The following is a 14,377-nucleotide window of genomic DNA, read 5'->3' as shown; positions in this document are numbered from 1 at the left end:
ACTTATGTTTCGTGGAGCAGTCCATTAACACTGTCTTTGAGGAAGCTGAGAAGGGCTTCCTTGGATCGCTTTGAGGCCTACGCTGAAAAAGGAAATTTCATCCGTTCAAAACGTGAAAGAAGCTTTATGATAAACTTCTTTATGATCTGTGAATTCATCTCACAGAGTTACAACCTATGCCTCAAGAAGCAGTTTGCTAAAACTCTTTTCGTTGAATCTGGAAAGTGGTATTTGGTAGCCCATAGGGGACCATGGTGAAAAAGGAAATGTCCTCACATAATAACTACAGAGAAACTTTCTGAGAGATTGTTTTCTGATGTGTTACTTCATCACACAGAGTTCCACCCTTCCCTTCTTGGAACAGTTGTTAACACTGTTCTCGTGGATTCTGCAAAGGTATATTTGGGAGCTCATTGAGGGCTAGGGTGAAAGAGGAATTATCCTCACAGAATAACTAAAGAGAAGCTTTCCGAGAACCTGCATTACCATGTGTGAATGCAACTCACAGAGTTACACGTTTCTCTTCAGTGATCAGTTTGTTAACACAGATTTCTGGAAATCTGCACTTTGGTATTTCATAGCGCAATGAACTTTACGGTGACAAAGGAAATATTCACAGATGAAAACTAGAAATAAGCTTTCTTAGAAACTTCTTGGTGATGTGTGAATTCATCTCACAGAGTTACACTTATGTTTCGTGGAGCAGTCCATTAACACTGTCTTTGAGGAAGCTGAGAAGGGCTTCCTGGGATCGCTTTGAGGCCTACGCTGATAAAGGAAATTTCATCCTTTCCAAACGTGAAAGAAGCTTTCTGAGAAACTTCTTTCTGATCTGTGAATTCATCTCAGAGAGTTACAACTACGCCTAAAGAAGCAGTGTGCTAACACTCTTTTCGTGGAATCTGCAAAGTGATATTTGGTAGCCCAAAATGGCCCATGGTGAAAAAGGAAATGTATTCACATAATAACTACAGAAAAACGTTCTGAGAGATTGCTTTCTGATGTGTGACTTCATCACACAGAGTTCCACCCTTCCCTTCTTGGAACAGTTTGCTAACACTGTTCTCGTGGATTCTGCAAAGGTATATTTGGGAGCTCATTGAGGGCTAGGGTGAAAAAGGAATTATCCTCACAGAACAACTAAAGAGAAGCTTTCTGAGAAAACGCATTGCCATGTGTGAATGCAACTCAGAGAGTTACAGGTTTCTCTTCAGTGGTCAGTTTGTTAACAAAGTTTTCTGGAAATCTGCAATTTGGTATTTCATAGCGCCATGAACCTTACGCTGACAAAGGAAATATCCACAGATGAAAAATGGAAAGAAGCTTTCTTGGAAACTTCTTGGTGATGTGTGAATTCATCTCACAGAGTTACACTTATGTTTCGTGGAGCAGTCCATTAACACTGTCTTGAGGAAGTTGAGAAGGGCTTCCTTGGATCGCATTGAGGCCTAAGCTGATAAAGGAAATTTCATCCATTCAAAACGTGAAAGAGGGTTTCTGAGAAACTCATTTCTGATCTGTGAAATCATCTCACAGAGTTACAACCTATGCCTCATGAAGCAGTTTGCTAACACACTTTTCGTGGAATCTGGAAAGTGATATTTGGTAGCCCATAGGGGCCCATGGTGAAAAAGGAAATGTCCTCACATAATAACTACAGAGAAACTTTCTGAGAGATTGCTATCTGATGTGGGACTTCATCACAGAGAGATCCACCATTCCCTTCCTGTTACAGTTTGCTGACACTGTTCTCGTGGATTCTGCAAATGTATATTTGGGAGCTCATTGAGGACTAGGGTGAAAAAGGAATTATCCTCACATAATAACTAAAGAGAAGCTTTCTGAGTAACCGCATTGCCATGCGTGAATGTAATTCACAGAGGTACCCGTTTCTCTTCAGTGATCAGTTTGTTAACACAGTTTTCTGGAAATCTGCAATTTGGTATTTCATAGCGAGGTGAAAGTTACGGTGACAAAGGATATATCCACAGAGGAAAACTGGAAAGAAGCTTTCGTAGAAACTTCTTGGTGATGTGTGAATTCATCTCTCAGAGTTACAGGTATGTTTCGTGGTGCAGTCCATTCACACTGTCTTTGAGGAAGCTGAGAAGGGCTTCCTTGGATCCCATTGAGGCCTAAGCTGATAAAGGAAATACCATCCGTTCAAGACGTGAAAGAAGCTTTCTGAGAAACTTCTTTCTGATCTGTGAATTCATCTCACAGAGTTACACCCTATGCCTCAATAAGCAGTTGGCTAACACTCTTTTCGCGGAATCTGGAAAGTGATATTTTGTAGCCCATAGGGGCCCATGGTGAAAAAGGAAATGTCCTCACATAATAACTACAGAGAAACTTTCTGAGAGATTGCTTTCTGATGTGTGAGTTCATCAAACAGAGTTCCACCCTTCCCTTCTTGGAACAGTTTACTAACACTGTTCTCGTGGATTCTGCAAAGGTATATTTGGGAGCTCATTGAGGGCTAGGGTGAAAAAGGAACTATCCTCACATAATAACTAAAGAGAAGCTTTCCGAGAAACTGCATTGCCATGTGTGAATGCAACTCACAGAGTTACAGGTTTCTCGTCAGTGACCAGTTTGTTAACACAGTTTTCTGGAAATCTGCAATTTGGTATTTCATAGCGCAATGAACCTTACGGTGACAAAGGAAATATCCACAGATGAAAACTAGAAAGAAGCTTTCTTAGAAACTTCTTGGTGAGATGTGAATTCATCTCACAGATTTACACTTATGTTTCGTGGAGCAGTCCATTAACACTGTCTTTGAGGAAGCTGAGAAGGGCTTCCTTGGATCGCATTGAGGACTACGCTGATAAAGGAAATTTCATACGTTCAAAACGTGAAAGAAGCTTTCTGAGAAACTTCTTTCTGATCTGTGAATTCATCTCACAGAGTTACAACCTATGCCTCAAGAAGCAGTTTGCTAACACTCTTTTCGTGGAGTCTTTAAAGTGATATTTGGTAGCCCATTGGGGCCCATGGTGAAAAAAGAAATGTCCTCACATAATAACTACAGAGAAAATTTCTGAGAGACTGCTTTCTGATGTGTGACTTCATCACACAGAATTCCACCCTTCCCTTCTTGGAACAGTTTGCTAACACTGTTGTTGTGGATTCTGCAATGGTATATTTGGGAGCCCATTGAGGGCTAGGGTGAAAAAGGAATTATCCTCACATAATAATTAAGAGAATCTTTCTGAGAAACTGCACTGCCATGTGTGAATGCAACTCACAGAGTTACACGTTTCTCTTCAGTGATCAGTTTGCTAACACAGTTTTCTGGAAATCTGCAATTTGGTATTTCATAGGGCAATGAACCTTACGGTGACAAAGGAAATATCCACAGATGAAAACTAGAAAGAAGCTTTCTTAGAAACTTCTTAGTGAGATATGAATTCATCTCACAGACTTACACTTATGTTTCGTGGAGCAGTCCGTTAACACTGTCTTTGAGGAAGCTGAGAAGGGATTCTTTGGAACGCATTGAGGACTACTCTGAGAAAGGAAATTTCATCCGTTCAAAACGTGAAAGAAGCTTTCTGAGAAACTGCTTTCTGATCTGTGAATTCATCTCAGAGAGTTACAACTACGCCTAAAGAAGCAGTTTGCTAACACTCTTTTCTTGGAATCTGCAAAGTGATATTTGGTAGCCCATAGGGGCCCATGGTGAAAAAGGAAATGTCTTCACATAATAACTACAGAGAAACTTTCTGAGAGATTGCTTTTTGATGTGTGACTTCATCACACAGAGTTCCACTCTTCCCTTCTTGGAACAGTTTGCTAACTCTGTTGTGGTGGATTCTGCAAAGGTATATTTGAGAGCTCATTGAGGGCTAGGGTGAAAAAGGAATTATCCTCACAGAATAACTAAAGAGAAGCTATCTGAAAAACTGCATTGCCATGTGTGAATGCAACTCACAGAGTTACACGTTTCTCTTCAGTGATCAGTTTGTTAACACAGTTTTCTGGAAATCTGCAGTTTGGTATTTCATAGCTCAATGAACCTTACGGTGACAAAGGAAATATCCACAGATGAAAACTGGAAAGAAGCTTTCTTAGAAACTTCTTGGGGAGGTGTGAATTCATCTCACAGAGTTACACTTATGTTTCGTGGGGCAGTCCATTAACACTGTCTTTGAGGAAGCTAGGAAGAGCTTCCTTGGATCACCTTGAGGCCTAGACTGATAAAGGAAATTTCATCCGTTCAAAAAGTGAAATAAGTTTCTGAGAACCTTTTTCTGATCTGTGAATTCATCTCACAGAGTTACAACCTAGGCCTCAAGAAGCAGTTTGCTAACACTCTTTTCGTGGAATCTGGAAAGTGATATTTGGTAGCCCTTAGGGGCCCATGGTGAAAAAGGAAATGTCCTCACATTATAACTACAGAGAAACGTTCAGAGAGATTGCTTTCTGATGTGTGACTTCATCACACAGAGTTTCACCCTTCCCTTCTTGGAACAGTTTGCTAACACGGTTCTCGTGGGTTCTGCAAAAGTATATTTGGGAGCTCATTGAGGGCTAGGGTGAAAAAGGAATTATCCCCACATAATAACTAAAGAGAAGCTTTCTGAGAAACTGCATTGCCATGTGTGAATGCAACTCTCAGAGTTACACGTTTCTCTTCAGTGATCAGTTTGTTAACACAGTTTTCTGGAAATCTGCAATTTGGTATTTCATAGCGCAATGAACCTTACTGTGACAAAGGAAATATCCACAGATGAAAAGTAGAATGAAGCTTTCTTAGAAACATCTTTGTGATATGTGAATCCATCTCACAGAGTTACACTTATGTTTCATGGAGCAGTTCATTAACACTGTCTTTGAGGAAGCTGAGAAGGGCTTCCTTGGATCGCATTGAGTCCTACGCTGATAAAGGAAATTTCTTCTGTTCAAAATGTGAAAGAAGCTTTATGAGAAACTTCTTTCTGATCTGTGAATTCGTCTCACAGAGTTACAACCTATGCTTCAAGAAGCAGTTTACTAACACTCTTTTCGTGGAATCTGGAAAGTGATATTTGGTGGCCCATAGGGGCCCATGGTGAAAAAGGAAATGTCCTCACATAATAATTACAGAGAAAATTTCTGAGAGATTGCTTTCTGATGTGTGACTTCATCAGAAATAGTTCCAACCTTCCCTTCTTGGAACAGTTTGCTAACACTGTTCTCGAGGATTCTGCAAAGGAATATTTGGGAGCTCATTGAGGGCTAGGGTGAAAAAGGAATTATCCTCACAGACTAACTAAAGAGAAGCTTTCTGAGAAACCGCATTGCCATGTGTGAATGCAACTCACAGAGTTACACGTTTCTCTGCAGTGATCAGTTTGTTAACACAGTTTTCTGGAAATCTGCAATTTGGTATTTCATAGCGCTATGAACCTTATGGTGACAAAGGAAATATCCACAGATGAAAACTGGAAAGAAGCTTTCTTAGAAACTTCTTGGTGTTGTGTGAATTCATCACACAGAGTTACACTTATGTTTCGTGGAGCAGTCCATTAACACTGTCTTTGAGGAAGCTGAGAAGGGCTTCCTTTGATCGCCTTTAGGCCTACGCTGATAAAGGAAATTTCATCCGTTCAACACGTGAAAGAAGCTTTCTGAGAAACTTCTTTCTGATCTGTGAATTCATCTCACAGAGTGACAACCTATGCCTCAAGAAGCAGTTTGCTAACACTCTTTTCGTGGAATTTGGAAAGTGATATTTGGTAGCCCATAGGGGCCCATGGTGAAAAAGGAAATTTCCTCACATAATAACTACAGAGAAACGTTCTGAGAGATTCGTTTCTGATGTGTGACTTCATCACACAGAGTTCCACCCTTCCTTTCTTGGATCAGTTTGTGAACACTGTTCTCGTGGATTCTACAAAGGTGTATTTGGGAGCTCAGAGGGCTAGGGTGAAAAAGGAATTATCCTCACATAATAACTAAACAGATGCTTTCTGAGAAACCGCAATGCCATGTGTGAATGCAACTCACAGAGTTCCACGTTTCTCTTCAATTATCAGGTTGTTAACACATTTTTCTGGAAATCTGCAATTTGGTATTTCATAGCGCCATGAACCTTACGGTGACAGAGGAAATATCCATAGATGAAAACTGGAAAGAAATTTTCTTAGAAACTTCTTGGTGATGTGTGAATTCATCTCACAGAGTTACACTTATGTTTCGTGGAGCAGTCCATTGACACTGTCTTTGAGGAAGCTGAGAAGGGCTTCCTTGGATCGCATTGAGGCCTACGCTGATAAAGGAAATTTCATCCGTTCAACACGTGAAAGAAGCTTTCTGAGAAACTTCATTCTGATCTGTGAATTCATCTCACAGAGTTACAACCTATGCCTCAAGAAGCAGTTTGCTAACACTCTTTTCGTGGAATTTGGAAAGTGATATTTGGTAGCCCATAGGGACCCATGGTGAAAAACAAAATGTCCTCACATAATAACTACAGAGAAACTTTCTAAGAGATTGCTTTGTGATGTGTGACTTCATCACACAGAGTTCCACCCTTCCCTTCTTGGAACAGTTTGCTAACACTGTTCTCGAGGATTCTGCAAAGGAATATTTGGGAGCTCATTGAGGGCTAGGGTGAAAAAGGAATTATCCTCCCAGAATAACTAAAGAGAAGCTTTCTGAGAAACCGCATTGCCATGTGTGAATGCAACTCACAGAGTTACACGTTTCTCTTAAGTGATCAGTTTGTTAACACAGTTTTCTGGAAATCTGCAATTTGGTATTTCATAGCGCTATGAACCTTACGGTGACAAAGGAAATATCCAGAGATGAAAACTGGAAAGAAGCATTCTTAGAAACTTCTTGGTGATGTGTGAATTCATCTCACAGAGTTGCACTTATGTTTGGTGGAGCAGTCCATTAACACTGTCTTTGAGGAAGCTGAGAAGGGCTTCCTTGGATCGAATTGAGGCCTACGCTGATAAAGGAAATTTCATCCGTTCAAAACGTGAAATAAGCTTTCTGAGAAACTTCTTTCTGATGTGTGAATTCATCTCACAGAGTTACAACCTATGCCTCAAGAAGCAGTCTGATAACACTCTTTTCGTGTAATCTGGAAAGTGATATTTGGTAGCCCATAGGGGCCCATGGTGAAAAAGGAAATGTCCTCCCGTAATAACTACAGAGAAACTTTCTGAGAGATTGCTTTCCGATGTGTGACTTCATCACACAGACTTCCACCCTTCCCTTCTTGGAACAGTTTGCTAACACTGTTCTCGTGCATTCTGCAAAGGTATATTTGGGAGCTCATTGAGGGCTAGGGTGAAAAAGGAATTATACTCACATAATAACTAAAGAGAAGCTGTCTGAGAAACTGCATTGCCATGTGTGAATGCAACTCACAGAGTTACACGTTTCTCTTCAGTGATCAGTTTGTTAACACAGTTTTCTGGAAATCTGCAATTTGGTATTTCATAGCGCAATGAACCTTACGGTGACAAAGGATATATCCACAGATGAAAAATAGCAGGAAGCTTTCTTAGAAACTTCTTGGGGAGGTGTGAATTCATCTCACAGAGTTACACTTATGTTTCGTGGAGCAGTCCATTAACACTGTCTTTGAGAAAGCAAGGAAGGGCTTCCTTGGATCGCCTTGAGGCCTACGCTGATAAAGGAAATTTCATCCGTTCAAAACGTGAAATAAGCTTTCTGAGAAACTTCTTTCTGATCTGTGAATTCATCTCACAGTGTTACAACCTATGCCTCAAGAAGCAGTTTGCTAAGACTTTTTTCGTGAAATTTGGAAAGTGATATTTGGTAGCCCATAGGGGCCCATGGTGAAAAAGGAAATTTCCTCACATAATAACTACAGAGAAACTTTCTGAGAGATAGCGTTCTGATGTGTGACTTCATCACACAGAGTTCCAACCTTCCTTTCTTGGAACAGTTTGCGAACACTGTTCTCGTGGATTCTACAAAGGTGTATTTGGGAGCTCAGAGGGCTAGGGTGAAAAAGGAATTATCCTCACAAAACAACTAAAGATAAGTTTTCTGAGAAACTGCATTGCCATGTGTGAATGCAACTCACAGAGTTACACGATTCTCTTCAGTGATCAGTTTGTTAACACAGTTTTCTGGAAATCTGCAATTTGGTATTTCATAGCGCCATGAACCTTACGGTGACAGAGGAAATATCCACAGATGAAAACTGGAAAGAAGCTTTCTTAGAAACTTCTTGGTGATGTGTGAATTCATCTCACAGAGTTACACTTATGTTTCGTGGAGCATTCCATTGACACTGTCTTTGAGGAAGCTGAGAAGGGCTTCCTTGGATCGCATTGAGGCGCACGCTGATAAAGGAAATTTCATCCGTTCAACACGAGAAAGAAGCTTTCTGAGAAACTTCTTTCTGATCTGTGCATTCATCTCACAGAGTTACAACCTATGCCTCAAGAAGCAGTTTGCTAACACTCTTTTCGTGGAATCTGGAAAGTGATATTTGGTAGCCCATAGGGGCCCATGGTGAAAAAGGAAATGTCCTCACATAATTACTAACGAGAAACTTTCTGAGAGATTGCTTTGTGATGTGTGACTTCATCACACAGAGTTCCACACTTCCGTTTCTGCAACACTTTGCTAACACTGTTCTCATGGATTCTGCAAAGGTATATTTGGGAGCTCATTGAGGGCTAGGGTGAAAAAGGAATTATCCTCACATAATAACTAAAGAGAAGCTTTCTGAGAAACTGCATTGCCATGTGTGAATGCAACTCACGGAGTTACACGTTTCTCTTCAGTGATCAGTTTGTTAACACACTTTTCTGGAAATCTGCAATTTGTTATTTCATAACGCAATGAACCTTACGGTGACAAAGGAAATATCCACAGATGAAAACTAGAAAGAAGCTTTCTTAGAAACTTCTTGGTGATGTGTGAATTCATCTCAAAGAGTTACACTTATATTTGGTGGAGCAGTCCATTAACACTGTCTTTGAGGAAGCTGAGAAGGGCTTCCTTGGAACGAATTGAGTCCTACGCTGATAAAGGAAATTTCATCCGTTCAAAACGTGTAAGAATCTTTCTGAGAAACTTCTTTCTGATCTGTGAATTAATCTCACGGAGTTACAACCTATGCCTCAAGAAGCAGTATGCTAACACTCTTTTCGTGGAATCCGGAAAGTGATATTTGGTAGCCCCTAGGGGCCCATGGTGAAAAAGGAAATGTCCTCACTTAATAACTACAGAGAGACAATCTGAGAGATTGCTTTCTGATATGTGACTTCATCAATCAGAATTCCACCCTTCCCTTCTAGGAACACTTTGCTAACACTGTTCTCGTGGATTCTGCAAAGGTATATTTGGGAGCTCATTGAGGGCTTGGGTGAAAAAGGAATTATCCTCGCTTAATAACTTAAGAGAAGCTTTCTGAGAAACTGCATTGCCATGTGTGAATGCAACTCACAGAGTTACACGTTTCTCTTCAGTGATCAGTTTGTTAACACAGTTTTCTGGAAATCTGCAATTTGGTATTTCATAGCGCAATGAACCTGACGGTGACAAAGGAAATATCCACAGATGAAAACTAGAAAGAAGCTTTCTTAGTAACTTCATGGTGATGTGTGAATTCATCTCACAGAGTTACACTTATGTTTGGTGGAGCAGTACATTAACACTGTCTTTGAGGAAGCTGAGAAGGGCTTCCTTGGAACGAATTGAGTCCTACGCTGATAAAGGAAATTTCATCCGTTCAAAACGTGAAAGAAGCTTTCTGAGAAACTTCTTTCTGATCTGTGAATTCATCTCACAGAGTTACAACCGATGCCTCAAGAAGCAGTTTGCTAACACTCTTTTCGTGGAATCTGGAAAGTTATATTTGGTAGCCCATAGGGGCCCATGGTGAAGAAGGAAATGTCCTCACATAATAACTACAGAAAAACTTTCTGAGAGAGTGCTTTCTGATGTGTGACTTCATCACACTGAGTTCCACCGTTCCCTTCTTGGAACAGTTTGCTAACAGTGTTCTAGTGGATTCTGCAAAGGTCTACCTGGGAGCTAATTGAGGGCTAGGGTGAAAAGTAATTATCCTCACATAACAACTAAAGAGAAGCTTTCTGAGAAACTGCATTGCCATGTGTGAATGCAACTCACAGAGTTACACGTTTCTCTTCAGTGATCAGTTTGTTAACACAGTTTCTGGAAATCTGCCATTTGGTATTTCATAGAACAATGAACCTTACGGTGACAACGGAAATATCCACAGATGAAAACTAGAAAGAAGCTTTCTTAGAAACTTCTTGGTGATGTGTGAATCCATCTCACAGAGTTACACTTATGTTTGGTGGAGCAGTCCATTAACACTGTCTTTGAGGAAGCTGAGAAGGGCTTCCTTGGATCGCATTGAGGCCTACCGTGATAAAGGAAATTTCATCCGCTCAAAACGTGAAAGAAGCTTTCTGAGAAACTACTTTCTGATCTGTGAATTCATCTCACAAAGTAACAACTTATGCCTCAAGAAGCAGTTTGCTAACACTCTTTTCGTGGAATATGGAAAGTGATATTTGGTAGCCCATAGGGGCCCATGGTGAAAAAGGAAATGTCCTCTCCTAATAACTACAGAGAAACTTTCTGAGAGATTGCTTTCTGATGTGGGACTTCATCACACAGAGTTCCACCCTTCCTTCTTGGAACAGTTTGCTAACACGGTTCTCGTGGGTTCTGCAAAAGTATATTTGGGAGCTCATTGAGGGCTAGGGTGAAAAAGGAATTATCCCCACATAATAACTAAAGAGAAGCTTTCTGAGAAACTGCATTGCCATGTGTGAATGCAACTCACAGAGTTACACGTTTCTCTTCAGTGATCAGTTTGTTAACACAGTTTTCTGGAAATCTGCAATGTGGTATTTCATTGCGCAATGAACCTTACGGTGACAAAGGAAATATCCACAGATGAAAACTGGAAAGAAGCTATCTTAGAAACTTCTTGGTGATGTGTGAATTCATCACACAGAGTTACACTTATGTTTCGTGGAGCAGTCCATTAACACTGTCTTTGAGGAAGCTGAGAAGGGCTTCCTTGGATCTCATTGAGGCCTACGCTGATAAAGGAAATTTCATCCGTTCAAAACGTGAAAAAATCTTTCTGAGAAACTTCTTTCTGATCTGTGAACACATCTCACAGTGTTACAACCTATGCCTCAAGAAGCAGTCTGCTATCACTGTTTTCGTGGAATCTGGAAAGTGATATTTGGTAGCCCATAGGGGCTCATGGTGAAAAAGGAAATGTCCTCACATAATAACTACAGAGAAACTTTCTGAGAGATTTCTTTCTGATGTGTGACTTCATCTCACAGAGTTCCACCCTTCCCTTCTTGGAACAGTTTACTAACACTGTTCTCTTGGATTCTGCAAAGGTATAATTGTTAGCTCATTGAGGGCTAGGGTGAAAAAGGAATTATCCTCACAGAATAACTAATGGGAAGCTTTCTGAGAAACAGCATTGCCATGTGTGAATGCAACTTACAGAGTTACACGTTTCTCTTCAGTGATCAGTTTGTTAACACAGTTTTCTGGAAATCTGCAATTTGGTATTTCATAGCGCAATGAACCTTACGGTGACAAAGGAAATATCCACAGATGAAAACTAGTAGGAAGCTTTCTTAGAAACTTCTTGGGGAGGTGTGAATTCATCTCACAGAGTTACAATTATGTTTCGTGGAGCAGTCCATTAACACTGTCTTTGAGGAAGCAAGGAAGGGTTTCCTTGGATCGCCTTGAGGCCTACGCTGATAAAGGAAATTTCATCCGTTCAAAACGTGAAATAAGTTTTCTGAGAAACTTCTTTCTGATCTGTGAATTCATCTCACAGTGTTACAACCTATGCCTCAAGAAGCAGTTTGCTAAGACTCTTTTCGTGGAATTTGGAAAGTGATATTTGGTAGCCCATAGAGGCCATGGTGAAAAAGGAAATTTCCTCACATAATAACTACAGGGAAACGTTCTGAGAGATAGCTTTCTGATGTGTGACTTCATCACACAGAGTTCCAACCTTCCTTTCTTGGAACAGTTTGCTAACACTGTTCTCGTGGATTCTGCAAAGGTATATTTGGGAGCTCATTGAGGGCTAGGGTGAAAAAGGAATTATCCTCACATAATAACTAAAGAGAAGCTGTCTGAGAAACGGCATTGCCATGTGTGAATGCAACTCACAGAGTTACACGTTTCTCTTCAGTGATCAGTTTGTTAACACAGTTTTCTGGAAATCTGCAATTTGGTATTTCATAGCGCAATGATCCTTACGGTGACAAAGGAAATATCCACAGATGAAAACTAGCAGGAAGCTTCCTTAGAAACTTCTTGGGGAGGTGTGAATTCATCTCACAGAGTTACACTTATGTTTCGTGGAGCAGTCCATTAACACTGTCTTTGAGGAAGCAAGGAAGGGTTTCCTTTGATCGCTTTGAGGCCTACGCTGATAAAGGAAATTTCATCCGTTCAAAACTTGAAATAAGCTTTCTGAGAAACTTCTTTCTGATCTGTGAGTTCATCTCACAGTGTTACAATCTATGCCTCAAGAAGCAGTTTGCTAAGACTCTTTTCGTGGAATTTGGAAAGTGATATTTGGTAGCCCATAGAGGCCCATGGTGAAAAAGGAAATTTCCTCACATAATAACTACAGAGAAACGTTCTGAGAGATAGCTTTCTGATGTGTGACTTCATCACACAGAGTTCCACCCTTCCTTTCTTGGAACAGTTTGCGAACACTGTTCTCGTGGATTCTACAAAGGTGTATTTGGGAGCTCAGAGGGCTAGGGTGAAAAAGGAATTATCCTCACATAATAACTAAACAGATGCTTTCTGAGAAACCGCAATGCCATGTGTGAATGCAACTCTCAGAGTTACACGTTTCTCTTCAGTGATCAGTTTGTTAACACAGTTTTCTGGAAATCTGCAATTTGGTATTTCATAGCGCAATGAACCTTACGGTGACAAAGGAAATATCCACAGATGAAAACTAGAAAGAAGCTTTCTTAGAAACTTCTTGGTGATGTGTGAATTCATCTCACAGAGTTACACTTATGTTTCGTGGAGCAGTTCCATTAACACTGTCTTTGAGGAAGCTGAGAAGGGCTTCCTTGGATCGCATTGAGGCCTACGCTGATAAAGGAAATTTCATTCCGTTCAAAACGTGAAAGAAGCTTTCTGAGAAACTTCTTTCTGATCTGTGAATTCATCTCACAGAGTTACAACCTATGCCTCAAGAAGCAGTTTGCTAACACTCTTTTCGTGGAATCTGGAAAGTGATATTTGGTAGCCCATAGGGGCCCATGGTGAAAAAGGAAATGTCCTCACATAATAACTACAGAGAAACTTTCTGAGAGATTGCTTTCTGATGTGTGACTTCATCACACAGAGTTCCACCCTTCCCTTCTTGGAACAGTTTGCTAACACTGTTCTCGTGGATTCTGCAAAGGTATATTTGGGAGCTCATTGAGGGCTAGGGTGAAAAGGAATTATCCTCACATAACTAACTAAAGAGAAGCTTTCTGAGAAACTGCATTGCCATGTGTGAATGCAACTCACAGAGTTACACGTTTCTCTTCAGTGATCAGTTTGTTAACACAGTTTTCTGGAAATCTGCAATTTGGTATTTCATAGCGCAATGAACCTTACGGTGACAAAGGAAATATCCACAGATGAAAACTAGAAAGAAGCTTTCTTAGAAACTTCTTGGTGATGTGTGAATTCATCTCACAGAGTTACACTTATGTTTGGTGGAGCAGTCCATTAACACTGTCTTTGAGGAAGCTGAGAAGGGCTTCCTTGGATCGCATTGAGGCCTACGCTGATAAAGGAAATTTCATCCGTTCAAAACGTGAAAGAAGCTTTCTGAGAATCTTCTTTCTGATCTGTGAATTCATCTCACAGAGTTACAACCTATGCCTCAAGAAGCAGTTTGCTAACACTCTTTTCGTGGAATCTGGAAAGTGATATTTGGTAGCCCATAGGGGCCCATGGTGAAAAAGGAAATGTCCTCACATAATAACTACAGAGAGACTTTCTGAGAGATTGCTTTCTGATGTGTGACTTCATCACACAGAGTTCCACCCTTCCCTTCTTGGAACAGTTTGCTAACACTGTTCTCGTGGATTCTGCAAAGGTATATTGGGAGCTCATTGAGGGCTAGGGTGAAAAAGGAATTATCCTCACATAATAACTAAAGAGAAGCTTTCTGAGAAACTGCATTGCCATGTGTGAATGCAACTCACAGAGTTACACGTTTCTCTTCAGTGATCAGTTTGTTAACACAGTTTTCTGGAAATCTGCAATTTGGTATTTCATAGCGCAATGAACCTTACGGTGACAAAGGAAATATCCACAGATGAAAACTAGAAAGAAGCTTTCTTAGAAACTT

The sequence above is a fragment of the Rhinopithecus roxellana genome, chromosome 4, assembly GCF_007565055.1.
Source record: "Rhinopithecus roxellana isolate Shanxi Qingling chromosome 4, ASM756505v1, whole genome shotgun sequence".
Classification (NCBI taxonomy): domain Eukaryota; kingdom Metazoa; phylum Chordata; class Mammalia; order Primates; family Cercopithecidae; genus Rhinopithecus; species Rhinopithecus roxellana.
Note: the sequence above shows the minus strand (reverse complement) of the source record.